General features: G+C 37.6%; 1 long non-coding RNA gene across 1 annotated transcript in view; it reads left to right on the forward strand.

Moving 5' to 3' along the window:
- The window catches only part of LOC143162309 (uncharacterized), a 46,985-nt gene extending 23,239 nt beyond the window's left edge, over positions 1 to 23,746 (forward strand). The window contains exon 3 of the long non-coding RNA XR_012995672.1: positions 23,681 to 23,746. This is a non-coding gene — a long non-coding RNA (uncharacterized LOC143162309). The remainder of the gene's footprint in view (positions 1 to 23,680) is intronic.
- The last annotated feature ends 212 nt before the right edge of the window (positions 23,747 to 23,958 follow it).

Genomic DNA, 23,958 nt, shown 5'->3' on the forward strand with positions numbered 1-23,958 from the left:
TACAAGGAATCTTCTGATGGAAGGTATTTTGAGGTCCAATGAACTGAAATGCACTCATGGATTATTCTCCTTTCTTTGGCCATTTGTTTGATCCTTATTTTTATAATCAGTTTAACGAAAGTAAGTGTAGGAACTACTAATATAGTCTCATTCTTTAAGATGCTTGAGAAATTAATTGAATAGGCAGAGGATTAACAAAAGCACTTAGTGTAGGACATACGCGATTTTTCACACTGCACGGTTTCCATTGGCTGTATGCTCCGAGGAGTCAAGTTTGCATTTACATGTTTCCTTGCGAGCACATGAGCACAGGCTTCTTAGTAGAATTTTGCATCATAATACCTAAGCTACTGATACTGTCCTCTAGGAAGTACATGGAATGAAGAACAAATGAAATAAATAAAAAAAGTTTAATCAAATTATCCGCTCATCACTATTTTCCAATTTTTAACATTAGAACTGTAAATTCTTCAGGTAAATCTAGTTACAAGAACCAGCATCTGGAAAGATTGCAGTGACCTGTGAGTGGTGTGGGTTGTGGGTTTTTTGTTTGTTTGCTTGGTGGTTTTGGTTGAAACAGTTTTGACTTTTATTTTCCTGCCTTACCGATTTTGCAAACATTCAGACGCTACCTGATTTTTTTTCATACTGGGGCTATTGTAAGCTTTGGAAGCTTCTGGAGGATTTTTACCAAATGCTTCTTGACTAGTTACTGTTTCTGCTCACTTGATTTTTTCCAAATGTGAAACTGTTGTGATTAGTCTTCGGTAGGATATGGGTATGTGTTAGGATTCCCAGATGTTATGCGATAATTTTGTTTTACATCTCCAGAATAATATGGCCAAAAGCAGAAGCACTTCTGGCCCTGGGCAGAACATCTCTGTCCCATTCCTGCTTTTTGCCTTGTGTTCCTCTTGTGCTGAATGTGGTTTGGCCAAACACAAGATTCAGAAAAAGTTTACCTTAGTAAAGACATTCCTCTGATTAATACTGGTATGGCAGAAGAGTATCGGGTTAAGATGCCTGTGGGCCAGCCTGCACATCTGTTTGGAGCAAGAAACCTTCAAGTCTGAGCCTTAAAGTCTAAGCTATATAAACTGCTTTATTGCTGCAATAAAATTTCTTATGACAGAGGATGGAGTTCTCTAAAGCACAGAACTGGTATTTCAAATATGTCCCACAGAGTCCAGTGTTGTGCACAAATTAATTGGGATTCATTGTCTCATGGTTATATGCTGTAACAATGATCCAGGAAGTTTCATAGCAGTTCAGAAGCATCTTGAATCCTGAGTTGTCTGTTGACCTCAGTGCTGGCAGTTTCAGCATATTTTTTCCAATTCAGTAGTACATTGTAAATCAGCTATACTCTGGCAGTTTGCCAGTTTCTCTGTAATATACATGTGCCTCAGAGGAGTCATTTGCAAATTTAATTTTGAAAAAATTAAACTGGATAAAGCCCTGAGCAATCTGACCTCATAGCTGAACCTGTTTTGAGCAGGAATTGGAACTAGAGACCTCCTGAAGCCCCTTTTGACCTGAATTAATCTGATTCTAAATGGAAAGTGTATGTATCCCAACTTTTTTTTTTTTTTTTTTTTTGGCTTTATTGTTGATCTATTCTTCCCCGGAATGGGACTGCAGGAATTCAGGTTTAGGAAATCCTTCCCTTTGCAAACATTCCACAGTCAAGAATCTTGCAGAGTACCAGAAACTGGAGTGGTTGCGTAGGTGGACCTGAGAACTGATTTCTACCCCCTTTGACAATGGAAATGTTTGTTCCACTGAATAGTGCAATTGCCTTTTCCTTTGGTCTTTCATTGTGGCTTTTGACATGGATAATCTTGGTTTAGAATCACGGTCAGAGAAGTGGACCCTGTGTTACCCACTGGCATTTTCTACGTTGTCCTGTCATTTGCAGTTCGGGTCTGTGTATCCTTTTAGATAAAAGCAATGCATATGTTTTATGCTCATAAAGTAACCATCCCTTGGGACCCATAACCAGGTAGTGACATCTTCTGTCCATCTTCATCCCTTCTAGCTATAAATATTTTGCTCAGAGGTTGTACATATAGATTGCAGATGCTCTCTTTATGTCTCCAAAGACCAGCATGTCAGAACTGGCCTTAACTACTTCACAATGAAGAATCAAAATTTCCCCTTTGAAACTACATGGGAAAAGATCTGACAGCACAGGCAGGTATAGTTTATCTTACCTGAAAAATACCTTCGTCTGTTCTCACTTTGGCATTACTTATATGATCAATTCTTAATAGGGATAGGCAGTTTAGTAAGCACTTCTGTCATGAAAGTGGTGGTCAAACACTGGCACAGGTTGCCTAGAGAGGCTATAGAGTTGCCATCCATACAGATATTCAAATCCCGACTGGACATGGTCTTGGGCAGCCTGCTGTAGGTGACCCTGCTTGAACAAGGGGGTTGGACCGGATGATCTCGACAGGTCACTTCCAACCTCAACCATTCCGTGATTCTGTGAAAGTTTCCTTGCAACAGGAGAACTGCAGTTCCTGTATTGGACTGTGTTCATACTGTCAATAATCCTGTCTTGAATGATCTCAACATTTTTTTCACTATATACATCATCCCTAAGGCATTTAATCACAGCATAATATCCTGCTATTGATTTTCATTCAAAATTCCTGTTGATTTCAAGGGGAATGATGGCAGAATATGACTCTGGAGAGATCAATCAATATGATACTCAAGTCTCCTAACACCTAATTTCCTACATGACTGAAGCTCAGCACTTGTAAAATTTACTGCCTGCTGATATTTTTAAAGGGCCATTTTGATTTTATAAACCATCCCTCAGCAATCAGGGACTACTTTGAAATGAATTCATTGTGCAACAGGGAACTCTGTTCATATTTCACTACACATACAACAAGTGTTTAGCATCTGGATACAATGAATCAGTTAAAAATTATAACTGAAAAAACAAGGCATCTATTAAAATTTATTCTACTTGCATGGGGAAAAGTCAGCACTTTTACCTAGAAGTGTCTTTTAATCTTTTTAATAGACTGCTGAGTTGGTTCACAACTGAAATTTGACAGCACTAACTGTGGTTTTTATTTTAAGTTCCTATAGTGTAGTAATTCTGTAGCTGATTTTTTTCCCATTGTATAAAATATTTATAGGAAATAACCACCAGGTAGAAATACCTGGTGAAAGAACAAGGTATGAAAACATGTTAGAAAATGTATAAAAATAGCCCCAGGTGGTCCGTAGGGTGAGGAGGAAGAAACCATCAATGTAATATCACACTCCTTGCAAAAAGGAGGACTCTCCCCTTCCTCCCCCCGCCATCAACATCACCTCACCACCATCATGCTCCTCCCAGTGAAGATTTGGGACACTGAGGTCTCACTGTAGCATTCATGTAGGCTGTGGTGACTGACCTTAGGACCCAAAGGGGCAGTGAAAGCCTGAGCATAACACCAGAGAAATGGGTAGATAGTAGAAAGCTTGTATATATCAGTTTTGACTTAGTAAAATTTGAACTATAAATGCTAGTATCACATTTTAACTGGACAAATAGTTCTTTGATTAGACTGTTAAGGCTTTAATTAAACTAATGTAAGTTGTAGCTTTGCATTTAAGTAGTATTCCCCCTTTTGCCTGCAAGATGTTGAGTATAATGTGAGTCAGCAGCAGGCACACGCATGCACTCTGCTCCTTCCCTATCCAGTTCAACAATGGTGTAGGTATGTTCACATCCTGCATTTTGGGGCAGAGTGGGGGGAAGAGTTGATACGTCTGTGAGATACACGGCATAGAACTGAGTGGACTGAAATAATTCGTACCATATTTTTCCACCCTTCTTTTTTTCTAGGGTGATCTGTGTATGAACAAAATCTTCAGAGACAAAAGATTCTGCTTATGACTATGCATCTGCTATCTCAAAGGGCTCAAGAGGAAACATTTGGCTCTTTTGTGATTATAGTATTTTCCCCTGATAATTTCTGTAACATGCTAGCTGGCCTCCTACATGAACTCCTGAATGGCAACTGACAGCATTTTTTCTTCATGAAAAGAAATTTTTAATGGGCTGTACCATAAATAGCTGGAACTTGGTGTCTTATGTGAAAAATACAGGATATGAGTCATTATCAACAGTAGGAGACCTTAGATCCGTTGTAGCTTTACGTATCTTCTGTGGCCATATCAAGGACTGCATTTAATCTGAGCAGCACATGTTCATTCCAGATAGCTATAGGAGGTGACTTGGCTTCCACTGGCCGGTTTTGTAGTACCTGTTCTCTAGTAAAACCTACTCCACTCTTTAGAGAAACTCCAGTTCATTTTGCAGTCACTCAGTTTCTGGTATCTTAAAGTAAAAGTGAGGAAAATTCAGTAATTACTGGCTTGTCTTTGGGACAAGAGAGAGGAACAGGCTAACTCAGGAAGCCAGACTTCAGTTCTTTTGGGAGTTTCTGATGTCCCTTGTTCTGCCAGAGGGGTTACTTTTGTGATGTAAATGATATCTTTCAATGTATCTTTAAAGATTTTAACTAGGCTAACATTTTTAGCAGTCAAAGAGAAATTAATTGTTATTATGACAGTTTCTGTAAATCTCTAATTTTTTCTAACATTTTAAAACATACAGTTCAAAAGCAATGTTATCTATTTTTCTTTGTATTCCATTCCCAAGAGTTACATATGGATTTTGAAATTCTTGAATACAGTCTTGAATTGCTTTACAGTTCAGTCTTTAACAGATAAAGAAGCCAAAGCACAAACATTATAATTTATTTTAATGTAGGGCTCAATGGGAGAGTACAAAAGCAATACCTTCCAGATCTTTTGACCCCCCAGGACTGTGCTTTAATGAGACACCATACTTCTGGATAATTTAGCAGTAGTCTGCTAAGCAGACTCGAATTCAGGAGACCTTATTGCTTGAAACCAGGGCTGAATAAACAGCTTTAATGGTTCACATCTGGCAGGTTGATTCCCAAATCTTTTAAGGTAAAAAGTTAAATGTTTGTTTAACACAAGGTGAAACAATAGTGCTGACACGATAGTAATGGCTGGAAAATCACATTTCAGGTGGTCAGCAGGAACTTCCAGTGTCCTTTGAAGGCTAAGCAAAGTCTGCCTGAAATATCTTCCACTTCTTAATATTTCAGCATGTTTTGTTTTGTTGTGTTGTGTTATTACAAAACACCAGGAGCAAGCATTGGAACGCAGATGATAATGCAGGTGTCCGTCTCCTAGGACACTAGCCAGCTACTTGGCAATAAAGTTAGGCTGTTCTTGTGTACATTCTGTTTCTCATTCTTTTATGCAAAAAATGCAACATCTTTAAAGAAAAGCGCTGAATGAGTGCTTGGGGCCACCTGTCCCTGTTAGCCTGGTGGTTAAATAAACTTTTGACAAGTGTGACCTATGAAGATCACATTTCTATGTCCCTTTGTGGGTCCCAGACCAGAAAGACCTGGAATGAAAGACTAAAACAAACCTAATAGCTGTAAACTGGAAAATTACCTGGAATTTTCTCATCAAGGTTGCTGTGTTTGAGTACCGTAACTATAGATGTTTCTTCCCATCAGACCTCGCATATTGCATTTTTGAAGTTAGCCTCCACAAGTAAATGAGGGACCACTTAATTGCAGTTTAAGCTTCAGATTTGCAACTGTAGCGACAGAGAAATCCCATCTTCCGAAGAAGCAGGTAGAGAGAACTCTAGTTAGTACTAAGGGCTCTTCTTTCAATAATGAAAGTGAATAATTCAGCCAGGATTAGTTTTTCTTAACAGAATTGCTGTTAAATCTCTATATTTTTTTGCCACACATGATAAATACATACATCAAAAAAAAATGGAGAGTTGACTTGAATCAAACTTTACTCAAATATTTCAAATATTTAGCATGGAAATCACTAGTTTGGATTTGTCCCCATGAAGAAAGGCAAGAGAAGGCTCAGGAATTTGGCTGGATCTCTGATAATAATACGTATTTTTTAGGCATCAATCATTATTTGTTAAATGTAAAGTAGAAGCAATACTTGTACTTCAGATGTTGATAAAGAGTCTTTTCCAAGCAGAATAATTTTATGGTTGGCAATATTTAATCTCTTATTTTAAATTCTCATACACAAATTGCCTGTTAGATGTTGATGATGACAGCCTGCTACCATGAGGTGGTTGTTGTCACATAAGAAAACCCACTGCCTTGTAGCCATGATATTATACCATCAAAGGAACTAATACATACAAATACCAGTTTTCTGCATATGTTCCAAAGGAAGATAAAAATGGCGTGTAACAATGCTGACGGTCCTTGGGAAGTACTTTGGATTTGTCAGAATATATGCAGTGCTATTTAGTGTTATGGACCAACAAAAACTCTAATCTGAATTTTCCTTAGGTACTGTGAAAACATCTGTAGCTGAACTTATTTAAATGCTAATGCTTACTTAGATACGATACTTTTATCAGGAACTGCATAAAGTATTCCTGCAAATAGCTTGTGAACTTTATGGTACATTAGGTCATACTGGAACACCTGTTAACGTGGTTTCTGTGGCTGTGACAAGTAATAATGTGGAGATTTTGACTATGGAATTATGAAAATCTGTATCATACTTACAGTAGGGTAACTGTACCATGACTGGAAGGACATACCCATCTATAGAGTGACCACACTGAATTGAGGTTTAAATTCTGGTCTAGAGTGGCACCTAGCCGACCCTGGTTTCCAAATACTTTTCATTCCCATAGAAGCTGCATCTTCAGCTCCCAATGCAAGTGTATGTCAAGTGAATATTGTTCTGCTAAAGCTGCAGAATAATGCACTGCTGGGGAGGCTGCTGCAGTCACTCAGGTGGAAATCTGGAATATTTCGACCATAAGACTAAAGACAAAAAACTTACAGCTGTGTCCGACTAAGCTGCTTATGACATCAGTAGGTAAATAAGTAGGACAGGGCTGATGGGCCCTCCACTAAACTTGAACTGTCAGATGTCAGGCCAGAAAAAGGATGAGTGGCTATGTGCTTTGTATTTTTAGATGTCAGCTTGAAGCTGATTTATAGTAGCTTTCCAGTCTCAGAGCAAACTGCTTAGGGCTTCAGGGACTGGATTGGATGTTATGGACTTTCCAGCATGTACACAGGCAGCTCAGAGAGGCTTTCAGTACAGAAAATGGAAGGTCAAATTAAGGGATTGATGTAAATCCACGCTCTGAAGTTAGTCTTTCTGCTATCTGAGATTTCTGATTCTAAAAGACGAAGTTCATAATCCTGAAATTTGGCAAGTGCCACTGAAGGTGAGTACCTGTTGCCTTCTCTCTGCCTTGATTTTCCACTTTTATTGGAACAGTTATGATGTGCAAGGTTGCAGATTTCTGGCATTTCTCACCAGCCTTTAATGAGCACTTTTGCTTTGGTAGCAAAATATCTATGTATATTTAATGTCTAAGAAGCTACCTGCAAAAGAGCAGGCATGACAAAATCTTTTTCATCTCCTAAATTTTTATTGACTGCCTGTTAGAGCCGTGTAAAAGTTAAGACATGAGCCTGATTTGGATAAAGCCAGTTAACATCTGTGCTTGCTCGGTAGCTAAATGGAGATGGAAGTCATATTCTAAACACCTTTCCTTTATGATACACTTAGATAAGGGGACTAGCCAGAAGGTGAAGGTGTGTATTGCTTCTGCATCCATCACTTTGTATGCTCCCTGTTTTGTGGCAGGCAGTGAAGCTGACTCACAGTTCAAGCAGTAGTGGCTCATGATGTTCATCAAGTGGCAGTCCCAAATTTCATATATGCTTTCCTCCCATCTGTTAAGTGGATGAGTCACTTATGACTCAATTTTCTCCGCTCAGCTTAAGAACAATTCCTAATGAGTCAGATAGAATGTTTTCAGGGACTCCTGCTCTTGGAGAGCACTTCACCTCTACTGCTCTCATCTTCTCATCTCCCATACCGTGGGCTGCGGTCTAACTTCCAGAGCAGAATCCTTTTACCCGAAATTCAGGATTGGTGAAATTGCTGCTTTAGTGAGCCATTTCTGATTTAAGTATGACTTTTAGCTTTGTCTATAGTACTGTCACTTAGTGAGGTGGAGGGTCAGCCTCACGGATTGTAGTGAACTAGACAGTGTATGTGAAGCCCAGGTACTGGACCTCCTGGAGGTTCTTGTGGTGCACACAATGCTTCTTCAGGGCATGCTGATACAGGGACAGGACCTGCCCTTTCTGGTGGCCATGTCCACCAATGCCAACAGATGATCATGCTCACAGCTGTCTAATCCAGTGCCTCAGCAGCATGGGTACAGGCTTGCCTTCAGCTGGAGAATGTTCAGTGGGGACAATTAGGGTCACAAGTTTGTTATTCCTTCTCTTGTGCACAATGAATAGAGAGAGTTGGCCTGGGCTTTTGTACCAGATCTGTCTTAATTCTAGGCAGATCTTTGTATGTTGGCTCTGTGTTTGAAGTGCAAGTTCAATATAAGTCGTCATGGATGACTGTACTCTAAACCAAAAGATAGTGGGAAAGGGTGGGTACCAGGCTGCTGGCAGGCTCCTGGCAGTCACTGGCAGGCTGTTGATCAGTGATAGGCCTCTGGAAAATAGTTAGGACTGCCACATTTGTAATAATAAAAAATTGGGCAAACTGATCTGCTGGTATGCAGCAATGGTCTGCATTTGTGCAGAGCGCTTTAATAATATTCTTAAAGTTGCTAGCAAAGTCTACAGGTGATAAAGAAGAGGTAAAGGGATGGCAGAGAACTTTTGGTGGACTTATCTTAATATGTATATATGTGCTTTCTTGACATACCGCAGCTAAAATGTATGTAAATGTACACTTCCCATAGAGAAAAATGCAGATAGTGCATCCATGAGATGCAAATAGCAGCTCATATCTCTTACTGTTTTCCCAACCATATGGCCAGTCCTGTAGATGTGCCCCTTACGTAAGAGAGACCCTGTTCCATGCTTTACTGCTGCATGACAGTTCACTGGAAAAGGAGTTTGAGAACCACTAATTGAAAGAAATTTCAAGTTTCTTCTATATTTGAATCTCAAAGCTTTTTAATTTCCAAATCATTCCATTAATAATCAGTTTGTACACTTAAAACTGAATCTTTGGACTATATCTCCTTTTACTTATCTTTCCATTTAATTAGAACTAAATAGCTGTTTCTCCTCAGCTCATTCTTTTTCCCCTAAAGCAATTTCTTATATTATGTCCTCACTAATTACTAAAATCACATCTAAATAGCATCCATTCCTGATGGCTCCTTGATCATTTAAGGATTCACCACCAGAAATAGCATTTGCTTCACAATCTCTATCTGAAATTAAATGCCTCATAATAATGTCATTTTCTGCTTGACTTTATTCTCTGATAGCAGATGTTTTCTAATTGGAGATTAAAGGTAATGTGGATATTGTCCCCAAACTTAAATGAATACTTCGCTTCACTTTTGAGTAAGGTTGATAATACAGAATGTAGAGGCAAAAAAAGGATGGCTGAGGAAAAGGATGGAAGGAAAACCAAAGCATTTTAATAGGATCACCTGAAAGGGATCAAATTATTTCCTCTCTAGACATCTGATAGCCATGGAATATGAAAGGTTTTTTATTTAATTTAGTTGACACCAGAAGACTGGAGAATGATGTTTAAAATAACTGAATTTGAAGAAAGGGAGTGAAACAGACAAACTGCAGACCCCTTTGTTATCAAAATAATATGAAAAAAATCCTCTTAAACACATTTTTGAAGGGCAGAATAATTAAACAATCACATTTGGGGACAAACAGTTGTGGAAAAAAGAGACAAAAATGGGCCAAGACATAAGAAAAAACAGTCAGGGTGGAGTAAAATTACTGGGTAATACTCCCAAACATCAGCCTACATCCTGGTCTTGGACTTTGGTCTTACTAATAGCTATAGCACAAAAAGTAGGAATGTACAGATTTCAGTTTATTCATGCTACAAAGTCAGGAGGTACAAAATAGTGAGGGTGATCATAAACATACTACATAAAAGCAATTGCATGACCTTGTGAAACAAAATAATAGCAATAGGAAATTTAATAATGGGAAAGGTAAGGTTATGCTTCTGTGGATTAACATTTCTATTAGAAACTAGAGACCCATCAGTTGGAAGTGGTGGAGAAGATAAAGACTGTTAGTTGACTACGAGGCACAAGAAGACGTATAACCTTGAAAAAAGCAAACATGTTCCTAGGAGGATATTGGCTGAGGTCATTCCAGCAAAAACGGGTACCCAAAGATGGGTTCAATGCTGTTCAGTAAGGGGCTGGTTAATCTTTATGTGCTTCTGGACACTGAAGACTTGCTTGTCAGAGCAAAAAAAAGTGTGCAAACTATAACTTTTCAATTCCGCATGCTAAGCAATGAATATGGATTACATGCTTCTGTGGCTGGCACTCAATAACATTAGTGACTGTAGAGATGGTTTTTTCATCACTGGAGATAATGCTACTGGTTGCAGATTTTATAGCTTAAAGAAGATGCTGTTCTCTAAAATGTAGTTTTCCAACTAAGTAATTTGATTTATCTACCACTAAAGAGAACTACATTTCATTACTGACTTTAATGGAATCGGGAAGTGACCCAAGAATATCCTTATTGGTGTCTAGTGTTTTGTAGATGCCTTTGGAAAATCTGGTATGCAGAACTGACCAAGAATAGCTGTCTTCTCTTATGAAGCGATCTGCAAATAGAAGCAACTGAGAAAAAGATCTCTGAACTATGTCGTTGCTGTTTTATTTAAATCAGAAGAAATGGTAGGAGAAAACAGTTAATTTCATCACACGCACTGCATATTATTCTTTATTCATCATTTATATTTTCAATAGCACAAGCTGCCAAGTAAAAATACTTATGTAAAATAAATGTTTGGAGAGTGTCCAGCAATAGGCTATGCAATGAATCCTGCTGGATTCTTTTTGAACTCTAAGCAAAATGTAATAGATGTTTAGACTCAGTGTTGGTTTAGTTTGAAAAGATTTATTACATGAATTTCTTCCATTTGTTTTGCTGGAAGAAATGCTGCAATAAAGAAATGGGGCCAAAACTCTCATCATTTTTGCATTTCAGTAGCTTGATAACCAAATTATTTTGTCGTCAGTGAAACATGCATAATTTACGTGCCTCACATCATAACTAGTATCACTAATGAAACATGAACTAAAAAGTAGTTACTGAAATATTAAAATCCTGGGCACCTCTGCAGCCTGACAGTCCCACTTGCATCAAAACCCATCCTCTCTCTCCTGTCACTGGTTTATTAGCTATTTTACAATTCTTACACTGACCCTCAGCTTTTCCAGTATATTAAGAAACTTCCCATATGGTTTCTTATGGTTTGTTGAAGTCTGAGTTTACAAGTTGATTGATATTTATACTCTGGATCATTTTCTAGCTCAAAAGAATTTTCTGAGACTTTTAAAAAAGTTATTTTTCTGCTTAAAGGGAAAGGTAGCTGAAGTCCTTCTCCTTCCATACCTCCCGAAGTTTGTACGTCCATGTTTTTGCTGAACCCAGCTAGGATTCTGGGAAAGAAGTAATTAAATTGTCATTACGAACAACTAGGCAGGTCAGTATTTCCTAGGAAGGAAGAGTGGAGCGATGGATATAAACTTAAACGTCAGTAGATAACTCTCCAACGGATAGTGGATGTGAAATGAAGAGGTGAGGTGGGGCTGAGCTAGACCTGAAATGATTTTCACTTTAGATAACTCTTATTTTTGGATTCATGGTTACTTTTTCCCATAGTGTGTGTCCTGCTACTGTGTTTCAAATAGTACAACAGAAAATCTCCAATAAATTGTCGCTTTCCTCAAAGAAATCTAGAGGTATATCAGGCAAGATACTGGTGTTAGAGAGCTCCAACTGTTCAGGCAGGGACATCTGAGCTTTGCATGGATATTTTGGGTGAAGTAACACAAGTTACCACAAGTAATGTTGCAAGAGTAATATGAGTAACTAGCAGCAGTGGACAGCTGCAGTCCTCAAGGTGTTGAGGGCAGAAAGCTTCTGATATGTGAGAGTTACATCTAGTCTAGGAGATAATTCTTAAAACTGTTGTAACTGATCTAATTTCTACTTTGAATAATTAAGCAGGTGCATCTGCAGTTGTCTTTGCTTGGTACTTCTGTGCTTACCTCTGCAGAAGGGCAGTGCTAGGATCCTTCAGGGTATAAACCACTCAGTATTTTTTTAGCTGTATTAGGCCCAAAAAAATCCCTCCACATTTAATTAGAAGTGTCAAAACAAGTTTCTGTGTGATACTTTGACCTGGCGTGTCTTACAGCATTTTAAAATTGTTTGCATGTCTGGAACTGTAGATTAAAAAAAACCCCAACAAAACCCCAAACTGTCTTAATTCAGTTTAATTCAATCCTTTGCACTCACTCATTTCAAGTAATTTTTTCCAGTCATGTTTGTGATGTTAGCTGTTCTCCATTTCCTTTGACAATTAGCAATAAACTGGATGTTGTCTGTAGGGATTTCCTTTTGCATGTAGAGGAACACTTCTCCAAGGTATTATTGCCATCTCTGTCTTCCTTCCAAACCTATAAGCATATACTCAGCTCACTATACAGAAGACAGATGGAACAGTAAGTAATTGGATAATAATTCCTAGATCACTGATTAGTCCTTGCTTTAAAAGTTGTGTGTAAATTTATTGCTCCATCATGCCAAAAAGAAAGGATGAAGGGTTTGTTTTTTTTTTTCCACGTAGCAAGCACATGGCAGGCAGCAGCATCAGCATTGACTTGTCCATGTTGCTCTGGCAATGTACTTCACTCCTTTGCAGGAGCCATCCCCTGTGTGAGATAAATGTGCGCTCACAGCCCAGAAGGCCAATCGTATCCTGGGCTGCATCCAAAGAAGCGTGGCCAACAGGTCAAGGGAGGTGATTCTGCCCCTCTACTCTGCTCTGGTGAGACCCCACCTGGAGTACTGCGTCCAGCTCTGGAGCCCTCAGCATAAGAAAGACACGGAGCTGTTGGAGTGGATCCAGAGGAGGGTCATGAAAATGATCAGGGGGATGGAACACCTCTCCCATGAAGAAAGGCTGAGAGAGTTGGGGTTGTTTAGCCTGGAGAAGAGAAGGCTTCGGGGAGACCTTCTTGCAGCCTATCAGTACTTAAAGGGGGCTTATAAAAAAGATGGTGGCAAACTTTTTAGCAGTGCCCGTTGCGACAGGACAAGGGGGAATGGCTTTAAACTAAAGGGGGGTAGATTGAGGCTAGATATAAGGAAGAGATTTTTTACGCTGAGGGTGGTGAAGCACTGGAAGAGGTTGCCCAGAGAGGTGGTGGATGCCCCATCCCTGGAAACATTCCAGGTCAGGTTGGACGGGGCTCTGAGCAATCTGATTTAATTGAAGATGTCCCTGCTTATTGCAGGGGGGTTGGACTAGATGACCTTTAGAGGTCCCTTCCAACCCAAACTATTCTATGATTCTATGAAAGTGCTTATCTCTGTAGCCATCAATTCTCAACGTTTTAGATAGCCACAGTGAAGGGCAGCTCTACTGATGATTTGTACTCCTCAAACTATGTTAAGAATTTTCTTCCTCAGGAAAGCTACTAAGATTTGTTTCATATAGACCAATGCAGGTCAAATTAAAATTATTGCAGGGATATGAACTGAAACAGTGTTCTAAAGTGAACAGAATTTTGAAAAAATTTTTTTTTGCAGAATTTTTTTAAAATTCTGCAATGTGATTTTCCACCTAATTATACAAATTTTATTAAGAATTACAAACCTGCATTTTAGAAACCTACTAAACCCATTTTCTGTTTTATATTGAGTTTTGCAAAAGAAAAAAATGAGTCACCTTTCTGGTTTTTGTTGTTTGGTTTTTTTCACTCTGTATTGTCATTCTTTATTTTTTATCACAACATCGCTTTCCCAATTGAGTGCTCTTTTTGGTGTGCTTAATGAGATGACTCCAGACAGCATGAGCTGCGCTAAGCTTAAGCAACGTCAGCAGCTGATGGCATTGTGTTGCCTAACAACTTCAGAACAGTTTCTCCAATTGTGCTGAGTTGCCATAGTAATATCTGCCCACTGGTGGTGGACTTGCTTGAGAAATTTAAATAAAAACAACTGTCAGACTAACATCATGACAGATACATTAGCCACAGCAACATCAAGAAACTGGAAATTATTTCTGTCACAAACAAAAATGAAGCTTAATTTCACTTAGGATCATCCACAGTTATATGTCTGTTTTGGGAGGTCCAACATTCTGCTGCTTTATTCGATAAATATAACTATATAAATATATGAGATGGGCACAGGTGAGTCCACAGAATTACTTTTTATCCATGACACCACTGTCTCTCTTTGTTAGTCAACTGGATTTGCACCTTAAATTTGCGCTTTATACTGTGTAATATTTCAATATTGGACACAGCATGAGTATCAAATACTTGTCTCATGTGAACACTACTCAGAGAGGACCAGTTTTAATACTGCGTTTCTGCAACACACTTCCTTTTCCCTCTTTTTGTTATGGAACCATGCTTTATTGTATTTCTTCAACTTGCTGCAGATATCCTTGAGATAATCTCATTCTCCTTTTTAAGCAGTTCAGTTATTTGGAGAAGATAAAGGAGAGAGAGAGGATGTTTGTGGTTATGATTTAAAATTATCTTTTTTTATTTTAAAGTACCTCTGAGCTCTGAATACTTCTGAGTGTTCCCACTGCTTCAGAATCTTTCAGATACTTTAATGTATATGCTAAAGTTTTAGGGTTGAGGTTTTTCTGCCCCAGAAAGCTAATGTAGCAACTTTAGCCCAGTAATAATTATTAGCCCATCTGTTTTGCTTCACTGTCCTATTCAGACAGAAATAAACCAAAATCACTGTCTCTGCAAAAGACGCTGGAGCCCTTACTTTGTATGCATGTTTCCAGAGTTGTTCCGTTTAACTCGATAAATTGAGAGAACCCTTTCCCCTCTGCTATTCGGTCTGTCTGTTTAGGTTTCCTGGACTAAAATTCAATTTAATCAAATACTTGGATGAAATCTGGTCTCCCTGACAGGGATTTTTCCTCCCCTGAGCAGCAACTGATTGCTTTTCTTAGTATGCTCCGCAGCTGCGGTATTAAGTGAAAACTGATCTAGGTTTCTGTCTTGAACCGCAGTGTCAAAATCTCCATTTAGAAAGTATCACATTGTCCCATCCCACTCTGCCTTAACTGTCCAAAATTAAATGTGATCAGAGTGGGACCCTGTTTAAACAGACACAGCATGGAATATTAACTGCTTGCTGATGATGTGTTTGCTTAGCAATTTGCAGGCTATCATTCTGATTAATAAAAAAAATCGCTGTATCTATGGAAACAAAGTGTGGAAAATAGCTTTTTACGTCTGAGGAATGTTCAAGGAAAATGGTTAGGTGGTCTTAAAAATCATAGCAGATGTCTTCAGAGCAAAACTCAGGGTATTGCTGGTGTAAAAAAGAATGTAGCAATGTGTGGCATGTAGAACCCTAACATTTTAACTGTATTCCAATCAAAAATTGTTTTAGCAAATTATATTAATGCAAATCGTTGCATCTTTTTTTTTTTCCCCTGCTGCTTTTGTGAAATGCCATATCCTAATTAAGGAGATGTCCCAATAGAGGATTTAAATCAGATTTATTATTGATGAATTGCCCCTAGATTCATTCTAAAAGAAATTAAAATTGCTACATGAGGATAATAAACAGTATTTGCACCAAATTTGCTACTGCTTTGCTCTCTTGAAGAGCCTCTGTGTGGAACTGTGTCTTCTGCCCGGCCTCTTGCTGTAGAGTTAAGGAAGCATGTATGTATTCTTCACCCTTTCTTTCCCATTTTCTATATGTGGCTAAAAAGCGTTGGGCAACAAATGACAGTTTTAGGAAGGCTCCTGGCATTGAAAATTCTAGCCTTAAAGATGTGTTTTTCCCTGAGCTTATTGACTCCTATAGGTTATTGTTTGATCTGCTCAAAGCATCTGTTGTCATGTGCCATTGTCACAGGAAACACAGGAAACGTCTGCATTCTTTTTATGACAAATAAAAATAGGTGACTGGGTTTACTCACCTTCTCTGATACTGTTGATGGACACGGAAGGTCATAATCTTCCTCTGTTATCACACTTCCATTCACATTACAAATTCGTTTTGGAAAACATGAACTAGATTCCATTTGGATGAAGGTAAATAAAATTTGCTCCAGGAACACACACAGTGCTTTCCAGCCACTAAGTGGTGGTTGATCCAAGGAACTAGGCAGAGCTTCCCTGGAGTAAATCCCCGACACACATGTAGAGGAGACATCATGCCCTCAGCTCTGTAGACTTATTCCTATTGCAGTCTATTATCGAGATAATTGAGCTGTGAGTAGACTGGAGTAAAAACCCCGCTGTCCCAGGAGGATAGCTCTGAACAGGGCATTTCTCCTTAGAAAAAAGAAAGGAGCTGAGGGAGCAAGTGGATTTTGTATTTCACTATCTTCACTGTTTTATTAAGCATATTCTTTAAAAATCATTGTGAATGAAGAAAATGTCAGAAGAGAATATTCAATTTTGTTAGTAATATATTAGTATAACATATTTTGTAATTCAGGTCCTTTATTGTAAGCTGTTTCTAATGTGGAGTTAGGCCAAAGGGCTTGCCTGTTGATTTGCTTAAAGGAAAGGCTTAAATTGGAAGAATAAACAAAAGCTCATCTAGTGTATCTTACCTTGGTCAGCATTAAGCAGGACACAGATCTGAAATTGTGTGTCAATAGTAATTTCTAAAGGTTTTGGATAAAGGCAAAAGAATGGAGCTTTACAGAGTGTACATTGGGTGGCCTTGGGTGACATGAAATATTTAAAAGGGGAAAAGTTTATTTAGGCTGTGGTGGGAGGGAGCCCAAAGCACAGTGGATAATACTTTGTAACAGGAGCAGAATGGAACAGAGTTTTTTCCAATTTTTTTTTCCAGTGAAATACTGTTCCTCAGGGGCCAGTAAAGGCATTTGAGTATGATGCAAGGTGAAATGAGGTGCAAGAGCTGTGTGACAGCAGAGCCCCCCGTGCTCCTTGTGAAACCAGCCTTTGCTGACAGCAGGAGAGCGGCTGCAGGAGCTCTTCTGCGACCGTGGCCTATTTAGATTGATTGCAAAGTTGGGCTTTCATTTAAAACTCATACTTGCCTGTACTCTGTGTTCTAGGGGAAAAGAAACTTCTAGAAGTAAAATACTACTAGTAAGAGTCAACCTTGGGAGCCTTTACTTGGGTCCATCTTGTAACCAGAATCTGAATGTTTATTTAGAGGTTTGGGGTCCTTAATTTGACCTGGCCTAGACCTGCTTATAACAACAGCGGATCAGTTAGTGGGGAACAAAAAGTAGATAGAAAGAAGGAAGAAAAAGAAAATGTGATGTAACACAGAAAACTAAAATAAATGAACAGGCAGACAACAATAAATGTCTCGATATATTTAAGATGCATGATATACTTAAGATATAATGCAATATAATTGAAACATTAATTGCCAAAATATACATGCCTGAGCCTTTGAAGGTTTTAATACTTTTTAAAAGCCCATGTAAGGCATAAAGCTTCAGATATTTTAAAACTGCTATTATTGCATTGATGGACTATGAATGTTTATTTGCTTGAAAAGAAACTGAGCTCAGTGAGGAATCCAACAAGCATATTGCAATAGTTCTAGCTGAATTTACACCTTTTCACTACATGTCAAAAGAATTGTTTACATGAATTAAAATATTTTAGCAGTTAAGTATTATTCTAGAATTTATGGGAGGCTAAGTTTGGAAAACAGTCATGTAGAGGCGGTACAAAGTAATATAACATCATCTGCAAAAGTGTTTGTGAAGGACTACACTGTGTTTTATCTAGCCATAAGCAGCAAAGTGTTTCTTGGTGGATGGTACAGCAGAGTTTTTCTGTGAGAAGGATTGATTTTGTTCTGTTTTGTTTTGTTTCCATATGTTTCCAGATATGATAAGAGTTTACAGGAGTGTTTCCAGATCATCCTTGTAAGCTATACTGTGTGTGCAGTTTGGAAAGTCAAATGTCTGCAAATGTGCCTGGATGTTCCAGACAACGTTGGATTTGTTTTGCAGTGCGATTCTCTTGGAGGGACACAGATTGAATTCCAATGAGTGAGACAGGAACTTGGAAAAACTTGGTGAACAATCCTAACAGAGAGTCTTTAGAGTTCTAGCACTGAGAATTAAAAAAAAAAAACACAAAACACCCAAAAAGCAACCAATAAGCAAACATCACTGCCCAAATAAAACCCCCAACAAACAGAACAACAAAAAACCCCAACCCAAATGTAATACATACCAGATAGCTGCAAAAATGCCTTTTTTTTTTGTTTTGGCATCCTGATTTCTCCTCTTCCTCTTTAAGAAACATGTCAAGGAATGGATGAAAATGATAAATATTACACCAGCAAACCTATGATGGGGGACACATGCTTTGCTTTTGCTTACTAAAGGGGAGTCTGAGGCATGGGGAGACAAAGCAAGTTAGGCAAGGTCACACAGGCAATCTGTGACAAAAATAGGCTCTCCCTCTCCAGATTCTCAGGCTGGTGCACTTACAGCAACAATTTTTTCCAGTGTGCCCATTATTAAACCAATTCCATTGGGAAGATGGCATCACTGATAACACGTAAAAATTAAAATGATGAAGTATTTGAGGAGACGCTTAAAAAGGCTCCTGCTAAATTAATGGTGTTTCTGTAACAAAGTTTGGCCAGAGGCCAGAATATTACTTACTTAGGTTCTAGGAAATGTTACATCCTCAGAATATAAATGAAAACAACTGCAAATGAAATAGTACTTCATTTTAAATCTAGCAGATATGACCAATTTACCGCAGTATAATTTGTGTAAATTACCCCATTCCTTTCAAAAAATGAATCACAGCAATTCAAAGTTTCCAGTTCAGGTCTCTGTATCAGTGAGTATAAAGGAAGTTTTATAAAAAAAAAATCAGAACATATTCTTAGGATATCACATCTATTAAACAAATTATTTCAAAAGCTCCTCAGTGTGTGTATGTGTGTATGTATATATATCTGAATTAGAATAGTTTATAAATGTACATATACTGTGATACTGGTAAAAGATACTGAATCATCTGCAAAAGACATACTTCAAGAAAGGCACACTTTTCTAAAAAAAAAAGCAGCTTGCTCTTGTTAGCTCTTATTCACAGTGTTGCTCTAAGCGGAAACTCCCCTTCATTTGAACCTTGAGTATATTTCCTTTTGTATTCGTGTAATCCAGAATAAACTATATTATGTGATGTGTTATTTAAACATCGTTAAGAAATCTGTTAAGTTAATAAATCTGAGCTGTGATTTAGAAAGGAGAACACTGCAATTTCTTCAAAAAGCATCTTTTTATCAATGGAAGAAAGATACAGGAATACAAGAGTATAAGAGTAAAGAATTGTTAAACTTGGAATTTTATTTGAATGGTTAGTGTCTGTGGAGACACAAATAGTGCAGTTACAAAATCACAGTTTACTTACAAAATCATTTGACTTTTTAGTAAGTTTTTGTAATATTAAATAAAGAGGAATACTCTTTCATGTTCTCTCAAGTATGAGTGGATACAGAAAGTGTCCCATGTATTTCTTTTAAATTTTCCTCACAGGCTTAATATCCTCACAGGTATCCTCACGCCCATGTTTCTGTGTACCAGAATGAATTCTTTGTGAAGTATAAGAGTGGCTTGAATGGGTATGTGATAAAATAAACCAACTGAAATTAATAAATATTATCATTCTATACTATGCATCACAATAAAAAATGTCCTTAAAAAGAATGGACTTAAGCAGAACATGCCTTTGTGTGCAATATAACAAACCCATGAAATTTTTGCTGATCACAAGTAGGCTCTGTTGGGATGACCTGATTGAGCGCAAGCACTTTGTAACAGTGGCTTTGGGTTTGTATTTACAGAAGTCTGCATCTTGCACTGATTCAAATAAACAGGTGATCTTACAGAAAACAATGTATAATCAAACCTCAAAACACTAGTGCCTGCTATGCGAATGTCCTTTAAAATGCAACATTAGCCATTTCGGTCTTTATTTTTAATACTGGGAGTTTTCTGCAGGTAGCTGAGAAAGAGAATGTGGGATATACAATGACTTTTTAACCTAGGACATGTTTTATTATTTGTGCTACCTTGCTTAGTTGAGTTTTGCTGTGTGCAGCTGTTTATGATTTTAGAATTTATTTTCCTTTGTCAGATTGCTTTTCTTGCGTAGTATTAAAATGTTGCCAAAGTACTTTTGCTAGTAAAAAAAATAATCTAATGGTTTGTTTGGAAGAGAGGTTCATTTTAGCTTTGCCTTGCAGTTTTATTGTTATAGCAGGGACAGGGTAAGTGCCAGTTAAAGTCACATTTCTGTGTACTATGTCCAAAGAAAATAGCCCATGGTTGATTTCCCTTCCCTGTCTGTCATTTCTCACAGAATTGTTTCATCACTTGGTAGATGCATCAGTTCACTTTTCAATTGTCAAATGAGTATTAAATTTCTACTCTCATTAAACCTCAACAGTGTATTTGTAATGTAATTCTGACTAGTTAACACAACTTTAGGGTGCTCGTACAGATGATTACACGTATAAATGTAGTTGCAACTGCTGTAAAGTCTTTCAGGATTTTGGTCTGCATATTCATTGAAATTCTATGCCGCATTTAAAGGAAAAAAAAACTTCTTTTAGTTTTTATCACTGGAACTTATTTCTTTTAAAAGCTACTTATTTTAGGGCAAAATGAACAGTGCTCCAACACGTTGATTATTAAATAGTCTGCTCTGTAATGAAGTGTGAGCAAATGTTGTCTCCATCTGTGGTCTTCACTGAAGACTAAATAAGGGAGAACTTACATCTAAGAACATTTTGAATATGATGCATTTACTGTTGAAAAGGACAAGCTTATGGAACTTTAGTACTGCAATATTAGTACTTGGAAAACATGGAGACTGTATTAATTCATGTAAATGAGACTGCAGATAAGGAAGACGGAAAGACTGACAACTGCAGTTAAAATAAAATTGGATATCAATGTCCCATTGCTATGCTAGAATGCGTTTCTTTTAAAATCTTTGACTCCTAAAGGTCTTCTTTAGGATAAAGGTACATTGAATATATTCCATACTTTACTGTAATTTAGTTTTGAGGATTCTTCTCATGTCTCTGTTCCTTCCCAGTTTTAAACTCTATGTGACAACAACAGGATGATCTGAATTTTTTTATATAGAAAAACAAAAAAGCAGAAGTATAGGGCCCAATTTTAATGGTTTTGAGAAGTATAAAGCATCTTCAGTGATAACTAAAATCAGTGGCATTTAATCAGTAATTCCCACGATCAAAGGTTTAGCTAAGGACCCAGATTGCTATGGCTTGAATTAGCATAATGTTTTGAAATGTTTTCTAAGACAATAGGAATTCAAAAAACCAGAATGTAGATGCTACATATTCTGTTTAACAAAATAATTTTTTTTTTTTTTGTTCTATACTAACTGAAGAGACTCCTAAGTCAGCTTCAGGTTCACTCCCATGTACAATGTCTGTCACAGAGAACACAGCCTCAAGCAAGTGCACCATATAATTATGCACCCATGCTAGTATTTCTGTGAAATCCTTGCAACTGTCCTTGAGGGCTTAATGATCAAGGAGAAACAGGTTCATAAAATGGCACATGAAGGGGCTGACTTGTCCCATTGAAAATATAGCTCCTTCAGATTTAAAGGACAAATCCAAAACCAAATCAGCTAACTCTAAAGAATTTCTACTTTCTAATTTTACAACATATTAATTAGATGATTAGTAATAATACCAGTAATATTGTTACAATGATATTACAATGAACAATCACTAAAATGCTACTGGGATGATTAGTTCTTTTTCTCATTTCCTTTTTTTATTTCTGTAGATGCCAGCAGCTTCACCCTCTGACAAGTGGCTCTACAATTGCATTGCAGGTTGAGGCAGAGCATAAAAACACTTCATAGCTTCAGAAAAACTAGCAGAAGTACTGGATGCCTTCTGCACGTAGCATCAGGGTAATGTGCGCAAGCCCACTTACCTGTTACTGTGCACCATCCATGCAGTGGTAGCTAATGGCTATCGATACCCGCACCAGCCTGCTCGTAGCTCGCTTAATAACTACCCTGAAATGTCCACTGTAGGCAAAGCTGCCTTGCTGGGTTAGCAGATCTGCAATTCAAACTATAAGCAGACACTTATCTGCCTAAGCATCTTCAAATGGATATTAATTATTTCAAATTATGCTGTGTCTTAAATATTTTGAAGTAGGACCATAGTTACAGTTTTTATTATTTGCTTTTCTAAAATTCAGTGTGTAATTTATGCAAATTTCCAAGACATTTTGTTTATCAGTTAATTAAAAATCCAAAATATTGTTTTTCAAATTTATTCTTGTTTACACTTTTTGCTCAGCAAATGGATTCTTGGCTTGGGACCAAATAACTGTGTTTTCTGTATAATTAAGTCCTAAATGTACATATATGAGAAGGACAAAAATGAAAGGAATAGGAGGATAAAATGCAAAGATTTAATTTCTTTAAAGTGGCAGTCTTGTAAGTTCATTATTATTCTTGATGCTGTTCTTAGCTTTTAAAACAAATGCCAAGTCTGATTAGAAACTCTTTATTTAGCATAAATTCTTCATCGGGGAATTCTTTTTAGACTTAAACTCCGTGTTATTTCTGGGATTTTGAAGACAGTTATGAACTGGATGACAGTGAACAGATTATGGGTAAAAAATTATCTCTGTGTTAGTGTGATCAGAGTGATGAGTGTTTTGTCTCCTGTTGTTTGTTTTCTTTGCCATTGTCAGTTTATTTTTCCTTTGTTTCTTTTCAATTTGAGCTTTTCAGCATGTCTGTAAATATTTTGCGGCATCCTTTGGGATGCTGTGGGCTTACACTGACTTTGGATTAGGTCTATTTTTACTTACACTGAATTTGCAGCAAGAATGTTGAACATAAACCTTACAGAGTTTTTTCCCCTATTGTTTTTGGTGCATTATAAAAGATCTTTCTAAGCTGCTGTCTTTATCCAAATGGCTGAAACCTTGTACACAAAATGAAACAAAATGCTGCTTTGGAAAATACGGAGAGATTATGAGAAATTTGAGATCCTCTATATTTTTTAAATTCTAGCGAAAATATTCTGTTTAATCCACCAGATACTTGCTATTAAAAGTATGTGGAGAATAGGAAGAATCAGAAATTCTGGACTAAAATGATTCCACAGAACAAAATATTTGTTAGTTAAAAAGACCACATTTATTTGAGACTTACACCAGTGCCAAGCGTAATTTTGTTTGTGCAGCCCTTGGTGCCTTGGCCTGGTGTTAGTTTACTGTATAGGGCTATACAGTGAAAGCTGGCCATCATTTCTTTTCTTCTGCATTATTTTGTGCCAGAGATAACAGCCCTTTTATCACATGCTATAATCTCCTACATTTGCCTGAGCTTTATGTAAACTATGGGATACCAAGTATTTCACATTCATAGATTCAGGTTAGAATAATAAACTTTCACCTACAATGAGTGATATGAAAAAGCATTAGAAAAGGGTTTAAAAGGATGTACTTATACTAACTCCGTGTCCTGAACTGTGTCTTACAGATGCACAAACAAGCAGTAAATTACTAATGGGGTGAAGTTATCTGTAATGGCCTTGGTTAACTTCTCCATTTATGGCCTACCATTGTGTCCCCTTGGCACTGCCCTGCCTTTCCTTATGTAACAAAATGCTGCTCCGCACGCCTCCAGCTGCCAAAAAATCCGTATTTGGCAAACTTGTAAAAGGTGGGTGCTATTGTCTTTTAAAATCCTTACAACTCTAAATCCACAACTTTTAAACGAAATCAGTTGTTTCATGTCTGACATGGTTGGGCTTTGCT

The sequence above is a fragment of the Aptenodytes patagonicus genome, chromosome 6 (genome assembly GCF_965638725.1).
Source record: "Aptenodytes patagonicus chromosome 6, bAptPat1.pri.cur, whole genome shotgun sequence".
NCBI lineage: Eukaryota > Metazoa > Chordata > Aves > Sphenisciformes > Spheniscidae > Aptenodytes > Aptenodytes patagonicus.